Source organism: Schistocerca cancellata, chromosome 2, assembly GCF_023864275.1.
Source record: "Schistocerca cancellata isolate TAMUIC-IGC-003103 chromosome 2, iqSchCanc2.1, whole genome shotgun sequence".
NCBI classification, from domain to species: domain Eukaryota; kingdom Metazoa; phylum Arthropoda; class Insecta; order Orthoptera; family Acrididae; genus Schistocerca; species Schistocerca cancellata.
This window is the reverse complement of record NC_064627.1, coordinates 352,986,463-353,006,351: the sequence shown is the minus strand read 5'-3', so window position 1 is coordinate 353,006,351 and position 19,889 is coordinate 352,986,463.

Below are 19,889 nucleotides of genomic sequence, written 5' to 3'. Positions count from 1 at the left end.
GGATGGTTCCTGAAGATATTCACAGCTTGTGACTGCTTGAAAATTTTCTTCTGTCTCTTTTCATTAACATTCTTTGAACTGTTGGCACTACTTTCAAGCCCTACATCTTGTTTCAAGAGATATCGCCGATTGAACAGTATATTATTAGCACGTGGTCATACTTGCACAGACGTTAGTGATATTGTATCAACTGCTTCCCTTTGATATTAACTGAGCTTCTGACATGATGCCTTCTAAAAGGTTATTTATGCTAATATTCTCGGACACTTCTGCTCGTTATTCTATATACGTCTTACACAAAATAAATGATATATCGTGAATATAAAAGTGTAAATATACAAGCCTAATATAACAGAGGGACCTCTGCCTGTTATCCCACAACAGATTAGTATCTGTCGCCTTGGGGTCTGTGTGACTTACTATTTCTTTTTAACCTTTCCCAACTTTCTCCTCTCTCCTCATCAAGGAAGGTGCTGATAGTTCTGAAAGCAAGAATACTATGTGTACTTTTATACAAGTATGTCAACATTATTTAATTTTTTGCTTCCTGGTCAGCAGTTCTATTTCAAAAAAACTTTTAATTTTCTCAGCTGGAATTTCCTTGTAATAAAATTAATCTTTAATGAATGATTCCGATTTTCCGATTGAATATATTCCTCACTGTTTGTTCCTGTGCAAGATATTTTAATATCAGTTTTATAAGCAAACATTCCATTTGTGAAACAGAGGTGATATATTGCTTGTAGCTTATGTACTGTGTTTTAATATTACTATTGCATGTGTACATGGCTAAGTGGGGTGCAATATCCAACAAATCTAAAACGGTTTCATGATTTCATGTTTTATTTCTGAATTCTACATAGTATTTATTGCCTGTTGAAAAACAAGACTGGAATACAGACATTTATTTTGAATCATTCTAACAGCCATGAAGGCACTTCACTGGGATAAAACTACAAAATGGAAAACAAATTAAGTTTTGGGTATTTTTAAATAAAGAGTAATTTTTATTTTTATGTAATTTTAAAGTGAAGAATAAAACTACAGGCCATTTTAGCCTTTGTAGTTTGAGACTGATTTAGAATGATGAATTTCTTTATAAATTGCTCATGCTTTCTGTGAAATAAATTTCCAAAAATAATGTGAACAAAGTGTGCTTTTCTAAAATTCTGATATTGTAATATTAAGGAATAATGTTCTTTTTCTCACACCACAATGTTCACCTGTTTTTACGTACGCATTAAACTATACTATGTGCTAAAATGTCAAAGTGGGACACAGTTACTCAGACTAAGCATCCTAATTTTTTAAGCTTTTGCTATTAATTTACTGCAAAATCATACTATGCAATGTGACTGGCTACGTGTTACTTTTCTGAAAATGTTTCTAAGAGAAAAACAAGCTTGTAAGTTTGTTTTGTATGTTGGGTAATACCATAAGATGATTCTTGCAATGACTATATTTTCATGATAAACTGAAACAAAATTTGTTGAACACACAAGAAAATATATTTCTTCAATTTTTTTCTATAGCGGGGGAGTGTATTGGGATGCAGATAAATCTTTCTTTTATTTTTACTTATTTGCCAAATTTTTGCGCAGAACGTGTTCAGTTCATGTGTAACCTAACATACATGTGTTGGCATGTTAAAGAGAGCTAAATTTAGAGCTGATCTGTTGGTGATGCAGTAAGTTTGGGTTGTCACGGCACCCATTTCAATTCCTGACAGTATTTTTTCTTATAGAAATTACCTCCCCCAAGTGCTTCACAGTGGGGTCCAGTATGTAATTCTTGTCACACAATTTAAAAGTTAAGATTTTGTTTAAGAATGAGGTTAGGTGTCTGTAATATAATGATAAATGAAATAACTTGAGAAGGGCAGATACACACATGCAAGAATATGTGCAATATCAAGCTTTTGAAACAGCTGGTTTGTTTGTTAATAGGCAAAAACAAAATAGAAGTATAGAAAAAGAAGAAAAGTTGTTTAAATGGTAGAGGGCAAAGAGTCACCCAAATGCACATGCAGAGGTATATTCTGCTGGTGCAGACAATTAAAATTTTGCATTAGTTGCTCGTTTCTGCTGCTTCTTATGTTACTTTGAAAATCAATAATAAAAATTTCAGGAACCAGCACTCTCAGTGGTTGGAAGGTACAGTGTTTTTTGCAAAGTTAAACAAATTTGAGATCAGTTAATTATGAAACTGTTTTCTGGTCCTGAAGCAGCTTCATTTCATTATGTCCCAAAGATCTGTTGGTATCCTATTGTAAAAGTACAAAGACATATTTATAACTTGCCCCACAAATTGTAAGATAATTACTCATTTTGTAGCTATTGAAGTTTTGATGTTCCCACATTGTTGAGCAGAGATCTAGATTGTTGTTTCTTTTGTTTTGTTTTGTTTTTATATAGTTTAATTTTGTTCCCTGCAAGTAGCTGTTAAGTAAGTGTAATGTGGTATGTTGAGTTTAGAAATGTTTGTATTCTAAAGTGTTAGATGTTAGCAACCAAGGCATTAAAAATTACAGAGATCCCAGTTTCTTTCTTTGTTTCAGTGTGGTAGTAGCTTATTTTTATCAGCACACCAGTTGCTGTACATAATTTTGGTGATACTCATTTTTCCAAAAAGCTAACTGCTTCTGTGTATGTGAAAAAGTTGATAGTATTTGATGTAAATATACAGCACCATTGTTTATTTTGGTGATATTTTTGGAACTTGCTGTGTATGAGCTGATTATTTTAAACTTTGTTAATACACAATTGTCTTCTGTCTTTTAGCAGTTTTAAATGTTCAATTTGTGTATGTGGTGCATAATCAAAAAATGTTGAAATTAATCATTTTGAGATATTGGAAGTGGTTTTGCTTAACAGAGAAAGAACATCATGTAATTGAGGTCAGTATTGAATCATTTTAAATAAGTAATGACATTTATTTAATGTTACCTGTGTACATTGTGATCTGTAATTTTTACATTGATATAAAAATGTTATGAGTTTGTATCTTGAACATATGTAAACCCTATAAACTGAGTCTTGCTCTTCATGTAAGTGTTGTTGTTCTTTGAATAATATGAGGTCACAGTATTGTCTTCTGATGATATACAATATGATGGAAAGTAACATCAAACTGTAAATATTTTTAAAAAGTGGCATTGTCCCACTTATCATCTACATTAAAGGAAATTGAGGGGAGATGGGGATATAGCCAGATAAAGTTATCAACATTGTCAGAGTGGAGGGATCAAAGAGGGAGCTTTAATTGCAAGCTGGAGTAGCAGCTACTTTGACTCTTCCGGCATTTGAGGAAGGAGCTTTGACAGAAAACACTTTTGAGCAAATAAAACCTGTGTGGTGACACCAGAGTTATGGATAGACTGTCTTTGTGTAATATATAGGAAACACCAAGAATAAATGTTTACGTTGTTGTTGCCAGGGAGATGCAAGTGTGCAAGGCTCCTCATTAAAATTATGTATTTTTCTTTTTGTGTGTGTTGTGACCTTGTTGCTGTAATTTTTGTGTCACATTTGGAAATATTATAGGAAAATGCAGCAATAAATGTATTGTATAACAAGTGAAATGATTAATATTATAACAAAGTCTTGCGCAGTCTTTTATCTGTTAATCTTCTATGTGATATTAAAGCCCCAGATAAGAGTGGCCATCTATTCTGGAAGATTCCATATGACAGTAATCAATTCATAATTGCATTTTATAAAATTTGAATGTGGTTTCATTTCTTCGTGTGACACCATTGTAATCTAGGTTGAAGAGACAGACCTAGAGATACTCAAAAATTCTATACATCATTTTTTATGATAACAAAGAAAGAAATCATTGCCATAGAAGCTGTGGGTACATGACAAAGTAGTAGACATTTTTGTGAATTGTAATCAGACCATGGAGTAAAACTCCACAGGCTTACGAGCATTTCAGCTAGTATAAAACAGCTTTTATATCACAAACAGCTTCAGACATTAATAATGAATTAGCAATGGACCCACCTTTTTGCAAGTAAGGAAATTATTGTTTTGCTTTAACACTAAAACATGTTTCACCACAGTTGTGGCATCCTGATTGTTGCGCCCCCCCCCCCCCCCCCCCCTATCTGGCTAGTCCTGAGCTGTGTCAGGTCTGCTTTTGTCTTCCAATTGTGTTTTTGTTCTTTTTGTGTAGTTAGACATTTTCACCCACTCATTTGTGAAAAATATCACTATAACTACATAAAAACATATTTGGTACACAAAAACAGACCTGTCACAGTTCAGGACTAGCCTAATATTACAATGACGACGTGTGTGATAATTTAGACCTGTGGCCAATTCTGGTTGGCAGCCACAGAGCATACAAATGTAAAATTTAAAATATATAAAGAAATAAAAATAAAAGAAATAACGTACAGGTGATGTAGCAGTGGTGGTGAGACACATTTGCATGTTAAAGCAGAACAATAGTTTGTGTACTTGTACAAAGTCGGACTGACCCTTAATTCATGATTATTTTCTGCAAGGAACTGAGGTCAAGTCCAGTATGACAACTTCAGATATTCATTTTCATATGAATTCATAGATACCACTGTTCTCATTAAAATAAGCTGTGTTCAAAACCGGTTGTAAAATAGGCTGTTTTCCAGCTGCTACATTGATTGTAGCCTTGGGGAATATAATCCCATTACAAAGCAAGCTGCTGCTGAGCCCAAAAATGGAAAACGTTCTTGAATAATCAGATAATCACGACTTAGTACAGGACTGTAATTTAAGCTGAAGAGCTAAGGCAGAGGCCATTTTAGCATAGTTAGTGCTATTTTTATTTCACTCTAAGAGTGTACGGAACCATATAAAATTATGGTGGTGGATATAGCAATGAGGAAACATGAAGTGGTTCTGCCTGTTAGGTCTCTCACTGTTCACCATATAAAAAGTAAGTGTTAACAAAGTGATAAAATCAAATCTGAGAAAAAGAAAAATACTTCTATAACTGAGCAATACTTACAAAAAGAAAAATATTGATAGAAATTGTATATTTCACAATGCGTAAGATCATGCATTGTTGAGCCACGAGGCTCACATTTGGTAAGATGGCAGTTCAAATTACTGACCAATCATTTGGATTTAGGTATTTTGTTTTTCTCTAGTGAGTGCCAACTTGGTTTCTTTGAAGAAGAAGAAAAAATAAAAGGAAATTGCAAATTATACAGTGATAATGGCAAGTAATAACATTGTTTTGTACTTGTCTGTAATGGTATGTACTGTTGATGCTGCCCCTCTTCTGAGTGATAAGGCATTGAGGTCAACTATGAAAATATGTTCAGGTCATCTGTTGTGTGTCACATTGCTACTTTCACCTAAGTTATGTCAGAAAGAGAGACACTGAGCTTGCACACGATTTGGCTTGAATGTAAGGACTGGAAAACATAAAAAATCAGTAGGTAAAATGACATGATGGGTACTAAACATCAAATAGTCAATGTGTACCTTTTCTGAAAGACAACACAAAAAAATGAGAACAACTGCTGAAGTACTCTCAAAGTAATTAAAAGTAAAGTTAAATTTGATGAGGATGTAACTGTGCACAGATACCTTCACAGAAAGCAACTTACCTAGGTTATTGTGGCATGTTGAAATAAGATTTATTCCTATGTTGCTGTCTTACAACTGAAGAACACACTTTTGTTTGACAGCCTTAGCTGCTGGCCCGCAGACAACAGGTTAGTGCTCACAGGTTGGTACATATCAGTATTGTCGTTTTTAGTTCTGGATCTGATGATAGTACGAAGAATCACAGGTGTGATGTGTAGATCTCACTGCAGGTGGTAAAGGACTGTAACTACTAACCTCTAATGGAGTTTGAAAGCTGTCTTGAGTATTGAGCAGCACAGTAGCCCATGTCAGTGCAGAGCTTGGCGACATTATCAGAATTCCAGACAGACTGACTCACTGAATCAAGAATAGACGCTCCTTGAAGTGAGCAAGCCCTTACAAATGTTCAGTTTTTCTCCTCCTTGCACTGAAAAAATCCTATGGTTGCACTTCTGATACCAACAGTAGATATTATTGTCTGTTAGTCATTTGCTTCTACTCATTCTTTGTCTCAGCTGCCAACTTCAGTGGAGAATCTCTTAAAATGCTCAAATCTCCCGTTGCAGTTACATTTTCCACTCACTCTCTCTCTCTCTCTCTCTCTCTCTCTCTCTCTCTCTCTCTCTCTCTCTGTGTGTGTGTGTGTGTGTGTGTGTGTGTGTGTGTGTGTGTGTGTGTGTGTGTGTGTGTGTGTGGTTTCCCACAGGCTGGCAGAATGTAATGGCTTTTCACTAGAACAAATGTTCACTACCTTGTGTGTAGCACCCTGATCCTGGCATTTTTTGGGAACCATTGCCTGTGGTCGACTTGCACACAGGTACCTGGTGACATGCCAGCTAAGCCTGTTACAATTTTTTTGGTGAAGTACCCACAAGTGCAATATCACGTCTAAAATCATGTATAGCCATGTTCTAATAAAGCTAAATAGTGACTGATCAGCAGAGGCATTTGTGAACCCTGTCTGTTGTCAGAAATTCATTTAAATAAAAATGTCAGTATTTATCAGTTTTAATTAAAAAGCTGCTGAACAAGTAAGTTAAGAGTTCCCCTGCCCCCCCCCCCCCCAGTCCCTCGTTGTCTGTCCTCCCCATCTCGTCTACTTATTCACTGACAGCCATAGTATTCTATTGACCCACACTGGCTAAAAGACTAAAAGTTACCAACAGGGAACAGAGTAGTTGTGTGCTAAAATAGCAGGCAATTGGCAGTCGGATCCATCACTTACATACAGGCACTGGAGTTTTGTTCCAGAGTATGATGTACAACAATAAAGTTATGAGACAGATTTTATTTCCTCCCTATGATGGCTTCAATAGGCACTGTGTGAGCTAGGGCTTTTCCCATCACAGCCACAAGTGGCATACGCCTACAATGTTCTCCAGGAGTAGCACCATGAACTTTGAAGTTCTGTGTTTGCTTCTTGGTGCAACAATGGAATCTTGAAATTTTGTGCAGCAGTATGCCATCTCTTCCTGTGTGAAACTCTGTGAGAATGCTGCACTGTGGGCAGCTTCAACAGACTTTTGGAAACAAGGTCTTACCAAGTTTTCTGAAAGCCAAACCAATGTTGAAAATGAACATTGTAGTGGGCGACCAACAGCACAAACAGTGGGCGACTAACAGATGACATTAAGACAGGGTGAGGGAACTTGTGTGAGCTGATTAAGGATGTAAAACTGACAATTGAAAAACCGGGTATGAGAAAACAGTGAGCCAAAGAAGTTCCCAAAAACAACCACATGGCGACAAAAGGATCAGGACAGAGCTGTAGTTGCTGATTTGTTGGAACTAATGGCTTGAACCCAGAATTGCTGAACAGAGTTATCACTGGTGATGTTTTCTATGGTATGATCCCAAGACAAAATGTCAAAAGTTCACAATGATGTTTGAAGTAATTGCAGAGACCAAAGAAAGCTCACATGTTAAAGTCGAAATGTGAATTGCATGCTTGTGTGTTCCTTTGACTCCATGGGTTTTGTGCACAAAGAGTGGTTACCTCCAGGTGAGTCAGTAAATCATTACTATTGCCAATAAATTCTCAAAAGACTTCAAAAACAGGCTCATCATGTTCATCCACAAATTGCTAGCAGGATCCTATACAAGTAATGCACCATCCTACCACACCTTATTCACCCGACATGGTCCTTGTGACTTTTTTTATGCTCAAAAGTGAAATCTGCCATTAAAGGAGACCATTTTGTAACAGTACAAGACATTGAAATCACTGGAAAAGGCCTTTTGCTGGTATAGCAGAAAACGAATTCCCTGCTACCAACAATGGAAACACCAACAGAATAAGTATGTTCAGGCACAAGGAGTTAGAAAGTGATACCATTGGAGTTGTTTAAAAATGTAAGTAAATCTGTTTTCAGGGTTCTGTGCCTCAGTCTGTAAATATGGAACCCTTATAGGATTGCTTTGTTGCCCATATGTGTAAATTTATAAAGTTCAAACTTTTGTTATATTAAGGTCTATGATCCCTTACCAGTGTAAAAATTTTAAGCTTCTAAGCCAGTTCAGTCAAATGATATGGCCATTTCTGTAACATATTTTGATACTAGAAAACATTCTCATTAAAACCTTTAGGGTACTTCCCACTGATGTAGAACCATGAAATTTGGCAAGAAGCAAGGTTTCATATTACAAGTAAAGTAAAAATATCTGACAATTGTTAAATTGTAATTGCATCACATAAAAAATAGCTTTTTGAGAGTAGACTGTACATTGCATTCACCATCTGTCAAAAGCATAATGTACGAACATTACTGCATGCAAACTTAATATGTAAATTGTACTTCGACATCTATTTACATAAAGTGAAGTCCCCTGCTCACTTCTTTTTGTGTGTTTTGGCTAGACTGAGGAACTATTGTAGGGATGTTGATAAGATCTTGGCGTTCGTCGGACCAGTATCTTGCCAGTATCTGTATTGAAAATGGGCAAAATGTGTTGAGATTCTAGATTCCCAGGATGATATATGTAGGGTGAAAATCAATAAAACCAACAAACTGCAGGCATAGATTACTTACAGTAAATGGACAAAAAAAAGTCCTGTGAATATGTGTCCTCAAATGCATAATTGCCACGATAAATCGCGCTGATGAATACAGTTTCTCTGATCATGTGCAGTGTGTTCCTGCAGCAGAATGGTCAAGCATTCACATCAGGAACAAGCCGAGATGGTGATCGTGGATGGTCAGGCAGATGGAAACAGTCAAGAGGCAGCATAGCTATACCAAAATAAGTACTCTCACAGACACCAGCCACATCGCACAACATTTTAAGCCTTTTTTGGGCATTTACGTGATCATGAGTCCTTTCAAGCAGACAAATGTGCAGGGAGGCTGCAGACTTGAGTACACCGAATTTGGAGGACTGGGATCTACAGAATATTGAGACGAACCCTGTGCAAGCTCCAGGCAAGTGACCTGCCAACATGGTGTAAGCCAATGTACAATTATGTGTATCTTGCATGGCAACCCCTACTATCTGTATTACCTGCAATCCCATGGAGGCCACTTTCTGAACATCTGTTATGACATAGATGCAATGCAGCTCTGTACTGTGTTCCAGGACGGTTTGTTGTTGTATACACACTGGCCCTTTCCAGACTCTTTCATATGACCTTTTTGCCTCCATTTTTTCAGTCAGGAATCTGTCCCTGCAGTTTGTCAAAACCCCCACTGTGAGAGTCCTGCTTGCACTTGGTCAATTTTTTCTAACCTGTCTCATTACTTTATCATCGCAACTTTATGATCGAGGCTGGGATAAATACACAGCAGAAAATAAAGGAGCACTGGGACAGTGGGTTCAACAAACTAACATAATAAGAAGCCATAAAGAAAGACTGTTCAGTAAACAGTGAGACTGATCCAGAGAGGGAAACAATGACTAAAACAGATATTGCATCTTAAAGCTTCATGGGAATTGTTAACAGAAATTTTAATCATAAACTGAAACTGATCTGTTCCTATTACAGGTAAGGTAGTTAGCACAACAATTATTGCTTCTGACTATAGATGATGTTGCGGCTGAAGATGTATCACAAATACATCACCCATATAATTAAAATCAGTTAACGAGGCATCAACAGTATAAGTCTTCCAAAATACTAAAATGACGCAAAAGATGGAAAACACAATGCTTTGTCATAGCTTGGTGGATAAAGAAGTGGTTTAGAGTAAAAAAACATAGTTTTGCATCCCATTGTGTCCTAGTTCTTTTTAATTCTATTTCTACTATATTATTTTTAACACATTGTGATATTTTCTTATTAATGTAATACAAATATATTCTGAAAAGTTCAATGTTATTTACTTTTCCACCTGATTACAAAACAAAGGATGAAACAAATGTGTTGCTGTTCATTTTCCAAATATGTACAGATTTCTGAATATGTTGTTAGACAGAAGCTGAAAGATCACTGTAAATTGCTGCACGTGAAATGAGCAGCAGTAAAATTCATATTCTTCCTTGTCATGGCATCTCCAAAGTATCTGAAGATACACATATCAAAAAAAGTCCTGGAACCTGTACAGAAAATTGAAATAGAGGTCAACATAAACATCATTTCCACCCTTTTTATTGCTCATGAAAACAGTGAGACCTTCAGAGGTGGTGGTCCAGATTGCTGTACACACTGGTACCTCTAATACCCAGTAGCATGTCGTCTTGCATTGATGCATGCCTGTATTCGTCTTGGCATACTACCCACAAGTTCATCAGGGCACTGTTAGTTCAGATTGTCCCACTCCTCAACGGCAATTTGGCGTTGATCCCTCAGAGTGGTTGGTGAGTCACCTCATCCATAAACAGCCGTTTTCAACCTATCCGAGGCATGTTCGATAGGGGTCATGTCTGGAGGACATGCTGGCCACTCTAGTTGAGCGATATCGTTATCCTGAAGGAAGTCATTCACAAGAGGTGAACAATGGGGGCGCAAATTGTTGTCCATAAAGATGAATGTGTCGCCAATATGCTGCCGATATGGTTGCACTATCAGTCAGAGGATGGCAGTCGTGTATCATGCAGCCATTACGGTGGCTTCCATGACCACCAGCGGCGTACGTCGGCTCCACAGAATGCCACTCCAAAACAGCAGGGAACCTCCAGCTTGCTGCACTCACTGGACAGTGTGTCTAAGGTGTTCAGCCTGACCGGGTTGCCTCCAAACACATCTCCAACAACAGTCTGGTTGAAGGCATATGCAACACTCATGTGAAGAGAACATTATGCCAATCTTGAGCGCTCCATTCGGCATATTGCCGGGCCCATCTGTATCGCGCTGCATGGGGTCACGGTTGCAAATATGGACCTTGCCATGGGAGTTGGAAGTGAAGTTGCGCATCATGCAGCCTACTGTGCACAGTTTGAGTCGTAACACGATATCTTGTGGTTGCACGAAAAGCATTATTCGACATGGTGGTGTTGCTGTCAGGGTTCCTCCAAGCCATAATCCATAGGTAGTGGTCATCCAGTAGCTACTGCAGTAGTAGCCCTTAGGCAGCCTGAGCAAGGCATGTTATCGACAGTTCCTGTCTCTCTGTATCTCCTCCATGTCCAAACAACATCGCTTTGGTTCATTCAGAGACACCTGGATGCTTCCCTTGTTGAGAGCCCTTCCTGGCACAAAGTAACAATGCAAATGAGATTGAATTGCGGTATTGACTGTTTGGGCATTGTTGAACTGCAGACAACACTAGCCGTGTAGCTGCTTCCTGGTGGAATAACTGGAACTGATCGGCTGTTGCACCCCCTCTGTCAGTAGGCGCTGCTCATGCATGGTTGTTTACATCTTTGGGTGGGTTTAGTGACATCTCCGACAGTCAAAGGGACTGTTCTGTGATACAATATCCTCAGTCAACATCTCTCTTTAGGAGTTCTGGGAACCGGGGTGGTGCAAAACTTTTTTTGTGTGTTCATGAGTATAGCAAAGACGATCAGCGGAACGAACTACTCTTTGCAAGACAAATGCATCAAGCCTCAATATTGTATCTGACTGCAGCCTACCACTACAAGGATATTACCAATAGCCAAAGACTTGATAGTTAATTGGAAAGAGCAAAGTAAACATAGCTATAATGAGAACTCAAATGGAGAACTAAGCTCCTGACATAGTTCCTTTACCTAGTGTGGTGTCATAAGGCGTAGGCCTGTCCCACCCCTCATTAAATCGACCAAGACTTATACGAATAATTGTAAGCACAGTTATTATTATTATGTTCTTTAAGTTTGTTTTTGGGTTTTCAGAAATACTGTGGGAAGAAAGTTTATTTACGTTGCAGATAACGTGGAAGACGTTGCCCAATGATCACCACGAAAGTTCGACGTAGTGGCAAGTGGGCAAGGAATAAAACGAATGCTGCAAACTACCGCGAGCCATGGAAGAGCCTGGGCCATGATGGCGTTGAGCTTCCTTGGTCGTTGTTGGACAACGTCAAAGGAAGATATATTCTGCTTTTGTCTTTGTAAACAGATTGATCGAGTCTTTAAAGGTTCCTGTAAAACGTATAAGCGGGTGACACATTAGGTGGGACCCAATGCCTGTAATACTTCCACAGTTATTAAAAAGTGTTAAACGGCAAAACCAATAGTTCATCATTTATATAGATAAAAAGTAGTAAAGATATAGGAAAGGAAGAGTTGCGGTGTCAGAACGAAAAGTGATACATCACTCAGCAACGAAGAAGGGCATAAACAGCGGGCGTTACATGGTGAAAACAAATCAACGGATAAAATAGTAAGTCTGTACTTAAGCATAAAGCCACGTAACACTGCACTAGTTTGGCTACAAAGGCTGGAGAGTAGGCGGCAACTGTGGCGGCTGGAAATATTGTGATGCAGTTGATAAAGTTGATGTTCCATAAAACATGACTTGCTCTGCTCACCAACATTTGCCAAACTGTGCATCAGTCAGCATCATAAAGCAGACTAAGGTGGACACCCAAGGGTACCAGCTCTTCTAATTAAAGTCCATCTTCTTAATCCTATACAGGGTGACTCTGTCTCTACCAAGATCTAATCTGTATGAAGTACGGGCACAGAGTGAGTATGAGATGAGATGAGGTTCACACATAGTTTTATTGGCTCTTAAAAACAAAACAAAAGACAGGAGACTACCCAAATTTGCATGTTACCAAACCTCAAGCACCAATGGCACCAGCAAATACAGCCACCTACTAGACCCAGGAAGGACTGTTGGCATTGCACCCAGTTGACATCCACTGTGTGTGTGTGTGTGTGTGTGTGAGAGAGAGAGAGAGAGAGAGAGAGAGAGAGAGAGAGATTCTTATTAAATTACGTCAGTTATTGTAACAGACTCACTTCCTCCTGGTGAGTCCATATAACTCTGTTTATTTGATCAGACAAGGCAGTCAGTTGATTGATGCTGGTAATAAAAATTTGCCAACATAACATTAAATTAGTGATTATGAACATTTGCACTTTCACTTAGAACTAAAATCAATGATCTTTCTTACATGTAGATCTCCTCTGGTCTACAGCAATACACTTCCTATAACAAAATTAGTCTATTTACCTTAATTCAAAGCAGGCTTAGCAAGACTTTGCTATATTTATGCAGCAGCCTTGAACCTGGGTAAAACTTAATGGATGCCAATTCATTCAGGTCCACTACCCCATATTAATTAATATCATTAGGCAACAAAGGATGTTATTGTTTGCACCGAGACACTTAACTGTAAAACCTATCACAAATGTTGACACCACCAAAACTGCTCAGGTTTACTCTTAACGTCTGTATCTAATTCTAAAGCTCTAGAGATTTCAGGTGTCTCATCTCACACCATTGAGAAATTTATAATCTTTTCCCTTAGCACAGGTTTGTCTTTGTTCATTGTTCCAAATTCCTAAATTTACACACACAAAATTTCTTGACAATTCCTTTCTCTTTTCTTGGATCTGGAGAGGCACAGCAGGTTCTGACAGAACTCTTCAAGGTGCTTCTTAATAGTGAACATTACATATCCTCACAACAGCTGAAGAACCAATGTCCCAAATGGCCTTTGCCGCAGTTGGTTCACTAATATCAGGTGATCTTTTGTCTGCTATGAAAACACAGGGAAAGTTGTAGAGCTAGCCTCCACCAACCAAGGTATTGCAAGAACATTATAGGAGTGAATTTAGAACAAAACAGTTGTATATTACATGCCAAAGCCTCTGTTTCAGAACACATATTCCTTAAGCTCCGTTAGGCCAGTATTACATTATCATATTTCCTTGACAAAGAAATATGATCAAATATTTGTCAGATTTCTGTGACAAAAATCTTTGACGTGGCACTTCATCATATTTTTCGTCAAATTTCAATATGGTTGACAACAACTCGATGTTATGTGCTCCAGGTGCTGGTACCACAATTGTATTGTGTACATATTTGGAAGAAAATCAACGGAAGAAAAGGAAACGTACTTGGATGAAGCCATAGGTATTACATCGAGATGATAAAAGCATTGTAGAATTTGTTACAAAAGCTGCAAGTGGAGGAAGTCCAGTCTTAATATGCATATTACTTATGAAAGGAAGTGTACTTCAGTATCTGCTCAGTAAAGTGGCTTCTCATATTACAAAACAGAATACTCTCTTGAGAAATGCTGTTTGAGCAGAAGGCAGGCAAACTGTGACAGTGCACGATTTCTTGGTACATGAAAGAACTACTCTAGTTTACAGCACAGTATTCGAATATCACATTGCATATTGATCAAAATAATTCCCGAAACATGTGAAGTGGTTTATAAAGTCCTAAAGGGGGAATATGTGAAGGTGAATAAATGTTTAGTATACTATATGGGCAATAAGAACTATTTTTACTTTTGAATATTTTAAGTAGTATTCCAACAACCACAAAATTAATGAAAAGCACAAAACAGGTGAAGCGGTTTTTAACTTGTGGCATCCAGAGTTCAAAAATAGAGAAAGTAGAATGGAAAGTTAAGAACGGATTTTTTTATTTTAGATTACGACTACATTTTCTATTCCGGCTTTCTGAAAAGATGCCTGTATGTTTCCAGATGTAGAGGTGGATGGCTATAGCTGTGATTGTGGATATGAAGTCGCCTGCAGCATATTCCACCTGCCCATCAACACACAATTAATGAAGCCATGTTTCTCTCTCTCTCTCTCTCTCTCTCTCTGTCTCTCTCTCTCTCTCTCTCTCCATGTTACATTCTACAAACTATCAGCTGATTACATCCTGGCCAGGGTATCCATTATTCATAGTGATGCTTCGCTAACGTGGCATCAGGCCATGCAGTCTAGTCAAGGTGAAAAAATCTTTCAAGGATAAACCAAATCCTTAATAGCCAGTGCCCCTACAGACCACTTAGACAGTAATGTCTGGCTGAGGAAGAGCTCACTCTAAGTAAAAACTACTGGCTGTTTGAATGGAAAGGGATTTAAACCCGGCTTTTATGTTCTGAGCTATATCTGCGGTTGCCACAACTTCATCTAACTGTGGGCCTTTGCTTCAGTTTCCTTAACAGTGATCCACCAACTACAGAACTATGGCACAGGGCTAAAGAGTCATTTACTGTCCAGCCAACTCACCTAAACACTTACATTTAAATGCATAAAAATAAGAAAAACAGTTAACACCTTCTCTGACTGCAAGTAATGAAGACAATTATTGTAAACAAGGTACTTATTTTCTACTTACCTGGCTGTTTTCAGTGATTTGTTATAATAGTGGATTATCTAGATTGTCTACACATAAGCAGAATGGAATAGGTTCGTTACTCTTATTCGATGAAACTATATAGTGTCCCATGCAATGCATGCCTTTGGGCATTCCGGAGTCTGGATCTTCCAATGTATATGAGTGATCTTGTATCCTCATTGTCACTTTGTAGGGCCTATTGTATAACATACAGAACTTCAGTATTTCGTTTCTCAAGCGGATCAGTCTTTGGGTGGTCACAAACTAACACTAACTGTCCCAATTCAAAAATAGTAAATTCCTTATTCTGATTGTGATTCTAATTTCTCTGTTTCTCCTTCCTTTTGATGTGTTCCAGTGCATTTTCAAGCTTTTCTTCCCAGATAATATCAAGGGATGCTGATAATATAATAATTTTTTCTCTTGGTGTGAATAGCAGACTGCCGATAGTCAACTCTAAGGGTGATTAACCCCATAGATGAATGAGTGCGGCTATTCAGTAATGGCCTCAAACTAAGGAAGGTGCTCAGCCACCTGGAGTATTTAGTACAGCAGTGAATCCATGCTAGTTTCCTCTCTTCATGTAACCACATATCTATGAAGTTCCCAGCACCATGACAGAAGCTAGTTCCGCAATTTTAATTTTTAGTTGCTGTATTTTTTTTCCCCAAGCAACTGGAATAGACTGAGGAGCATTGTCTGGAATTACTCTTTTAGGGCAACCAAACTCTTCCAAGTACTTCCAGATAAAAAGGACAAGAACTGTAAACAAAATAAGATTTTGAGGAAGGGCATCCAGAACTGAACTGAACATAGCAGAATCAGGTAATCAGCTGCTTCTGTTCTACATAGTTTTATGGGTTTCAAAATATGACTGGTTTCACAGGATTTTAAGCCCATCTTCAGGTGTATTAGAATGCAAAAGAGAAAACAAAACCTCTCTAATAAGAGGTATAAGCTTAAAGCTTGATTTTATTATAATATGCAGGTTCATTGTCCAACTATAAATATGAAGTTGATACAGTCAGGTTACCCAGAATAAAAACACGAATCCCACACTAGATAGCCACAAAATAATCTAAGGAAACTGAGCAGTCAAAGGAACAAGAAGGGAGAGAATTACTAAGGGAACATCACCAAACAATGCGAGATAACTTACATCATGGGGTGCATGACAGCCGCACAACTAGGCCGTGGGCACGTGACCACCACTCGTGAAGCGGAGATACGGAATGATCTGGTGGTAGAAGGTAGCCACACAAGAAAAATAGCAACCCTCAAACTACAATTGAAAATGAATCCATCTAGTGAAGAACGTTGTAAAGTGACTGACTAGTCCAAATGTCAACTATAATACATACTAAGTGAACAGACATTGGTTAAGTGTACTTCATCAAAATATGAAAAAAATGAAAATATATACTTAGTTTAAAAAGTGAGAGCGCCCAGACATCTATTAAAAATAATATAAAAGATGAAATTTAACAAATTTTCAAGATATTGTGGCAATGTAGATTGGACCATCTTTAAAGTCACTTATTTGATACTATTTTACTGCCTGGAGCTCAAATGGCTGTTTACATTCACTTGATCATGAAGGACTGAATCAGCATCTGCAGAGGCTAGTCAACTTGGAGCATGCAGGCCTGGGGTTTCTACCTGTGCTACTGCTCTCCCACAGCAATGGCCAACCCTCAGGTAAGATTCTCTTCGGGAAGCATCCATATTCTGGGTCATTGCTTCACAGCCAGCATGAAATATTTCTGTCATCAGTCATCACTGTGGTAACTTTCCCACAATCTATAACTGCATGGCGTTGTGCAAGTAAGATTGTATCCAAAGGTAAGTACTCTGTCAGACTCGAACATTTGAAACTGGATGAAACTATTGGAATGACTCAGACTAGAGGTGAGAGTGCTTGCTTTTGCTCTGTTTTTTATTGCATCCCAGTGGCTTCTCCTAATTCTTATTTCTGTGACCAAGAGTGTGTCAACTTCATGTGGATAAGCTAATATCTCATAAAAGAACTCTGCTACAGCAGAGTTAACTGTACTTGTGTTGATTAAGGCGTGCTTTGTGTCTCCTCAACAGCTGACTCATGTCTCAGGGCTCACAAAAGAATCTTCATTTAACCTGTTGTCCTCTGCCAGCAGTTCTTCCAGAGTATTTTGTCGCCTCCATTTTCTGTGTTTAGGATCCGTACCAAAAGCTGCAAGACTCCTCATTACAGGTTTTCCGAAATACCTTGACCGCCCATGTGGGGGTTAAAGAGCCTGTTTGTTTCTGTATATATCCTTCTGTCCATCATAGCCTAGATACACTAACATTCCGTGTTTCTAGGAAACTTTGTAAACTGCCATATTTTCCAATTCTCACATTATTCTTCTCTGTGCCAGCAGCAGAATGTGACACTTCCTGTCATTATCCCCCACATTAGTCTCATTTGTGGAATTCTTCTGTTCTCTTGCAGATTGGAATCAGTCTACAGCAGTTGATAATTCCAAAGGAGTTGCAGTTTTGAAGCTTCTTCAGTGTACTGTAGCTGTACCATTACCAGCTGTTTTAAACCCATTCTGGCATTCTATGTATAATGGTTGCTATGAGTTGTTATATTTCAAATGAGTGATCTAAATCTCATACCTGGGATCCTCACCTAGAAAGAACTTGTGTGGTATCCCAAACTTCAGATTCCAGGGTGCTCCCATTACTGTCTGGTGCCTACACTGATGGTTGATGCACCCCAAATACTGGGCTAAAAAGTCTCAACACAATAAGTGGGATCAATTTACCAACTGCCCTGTGACATCTCACCAGTGTTTGGCCTCTGACAACAGGTGTCAGTTGAAACAACTGATTCACTGTCTCTCTGTGAAAGGGACACTTAACGTACGATTTTGAATATTGATTCTACTGGATGCATCATGGAACCTACTCTAAATTTATCCCAAATAGGAGTGATATTGACAATAAATATCTGAAACACATGAGGTGGCCTACTAAGGCCATTCATTTGTGACACTTTTTCCAACACTCAAAATATTGGTCTGACTGGTGCATGGTTGCCTTATCTGTGCTCCAGATGTTCTGGAAATTGCTGCTCTCCTGTTTCTTGACTGCAGATGCTCTGATTACTTTGGTCTGAAATTCATTCTCTACCTGGGACTGCCCTGGTTCATTCACTCCATGGTCTCTTCTCTCACTATTGGTTGAGGTCTGCATAATGCTAATTTCAGGAGTGGATGATTTATTTATTCTGCTGGAACTTTTGACTTTTTCCACAGTCGAAATGGGCTCACTTGATGGTGGTAGAGCAGGATCAAGTGCAGAGGCTCACCTGCCTACCACAGATACACAGTTAGAAATAATCATACCTCCTTGATAAGCACATCAGAACAGACTGGTTTTCTGAGGATTTTTTCCTCTGCTATTTTTTGGCCCATTTCCCCTGTCACTGACTAGATGACATTTTAGCTGTGTATCAGTTCCACTAAACCCAATTGAGTGCTTAGAGATGAGATAATAATTTCCTAGCTGTTAACCTTATTGTTAACCTCATCTTCTCTGTTACTCATGTCAACAAAAATCCTTTATAAATTCATCTCATTAACTTCTATTTGATAATACAGCTTAGTTCCATAGCTGAAATCCTGTTATTTAGAGCAGTGTTACAATCTCCAAATTCACTCCAGAAATAAGCCTCTGTCTTGATCTGACTTGGTTCAGCTGTAATGGCCACATTCTCTAATTGAAACTGACTACTGAGGTCAAGCTTACAGACAGCTTGTCTCAATAATGACAAAAACTGAATTATATCTGCACCTGTAAAGGAAAAGAGGTAAAGTGTTCAACATTAATTCCTTGTTCTGAATTTGCCAAACTTAGAGGCAGGTGGGGACACGGATGACACAACAGGTTGAAGTATGGTCAGTTAGTTGTGTTTCATGAGCAGTGACCCTATAGTTTGCAGCATGTTGCTGGTTGCTGTGCTCCATGTGGTGCGAGGACAGCACCAGGGCTGGCTTCTACCGTGTTGTGAGCAGCAGGGCTGGCTGAGGTGGCACTGAAGGAAGTGGAGGCAGTGTGACCAGATGCCCCTGCACTTGTCTTCCTCTCACTCTTATCTGCCAGAGTTTTTGCGAGAACTCTCTGGGACAAAGTTTCCACTTTTATCTCACTTTGGATTTCTAAATTAGATAGGACATGGTTCTAGGTTACAGTTTCTTATAGCTTGCAGAAAAATTTCAGTCATCAGCACAGTTTCAGTTTCTTGTCAACAACAAAGAAAAAATAAAGGGTGCTGATGTGACTTACCAAACGAAAGCGCTGGCAGGTCGATAGACACACAAACAAACACAAACATACACACAAAATTCAAGCTTTCGCAACCAACGGTTGCTTCGTCAGGAAAGAGGGGAGGAGAGGAAAAGACGAAAGGATGTGGGTTTTAAGGGAGAGGGTAAGGAGTCATTCCAATCCCGGGAGCGGAAAGACTTACCTTAGGGGGAAAAAAGGACAGGGATACACTCGCACACACACCCATATCCAACCGCACATACACAGACACAAGCAGACATTTGTAAAGGCAAAGAGTTTCGGCAGAGATGTCAGTCGAGGCAGAAGTACAGAGGAAAAGATGT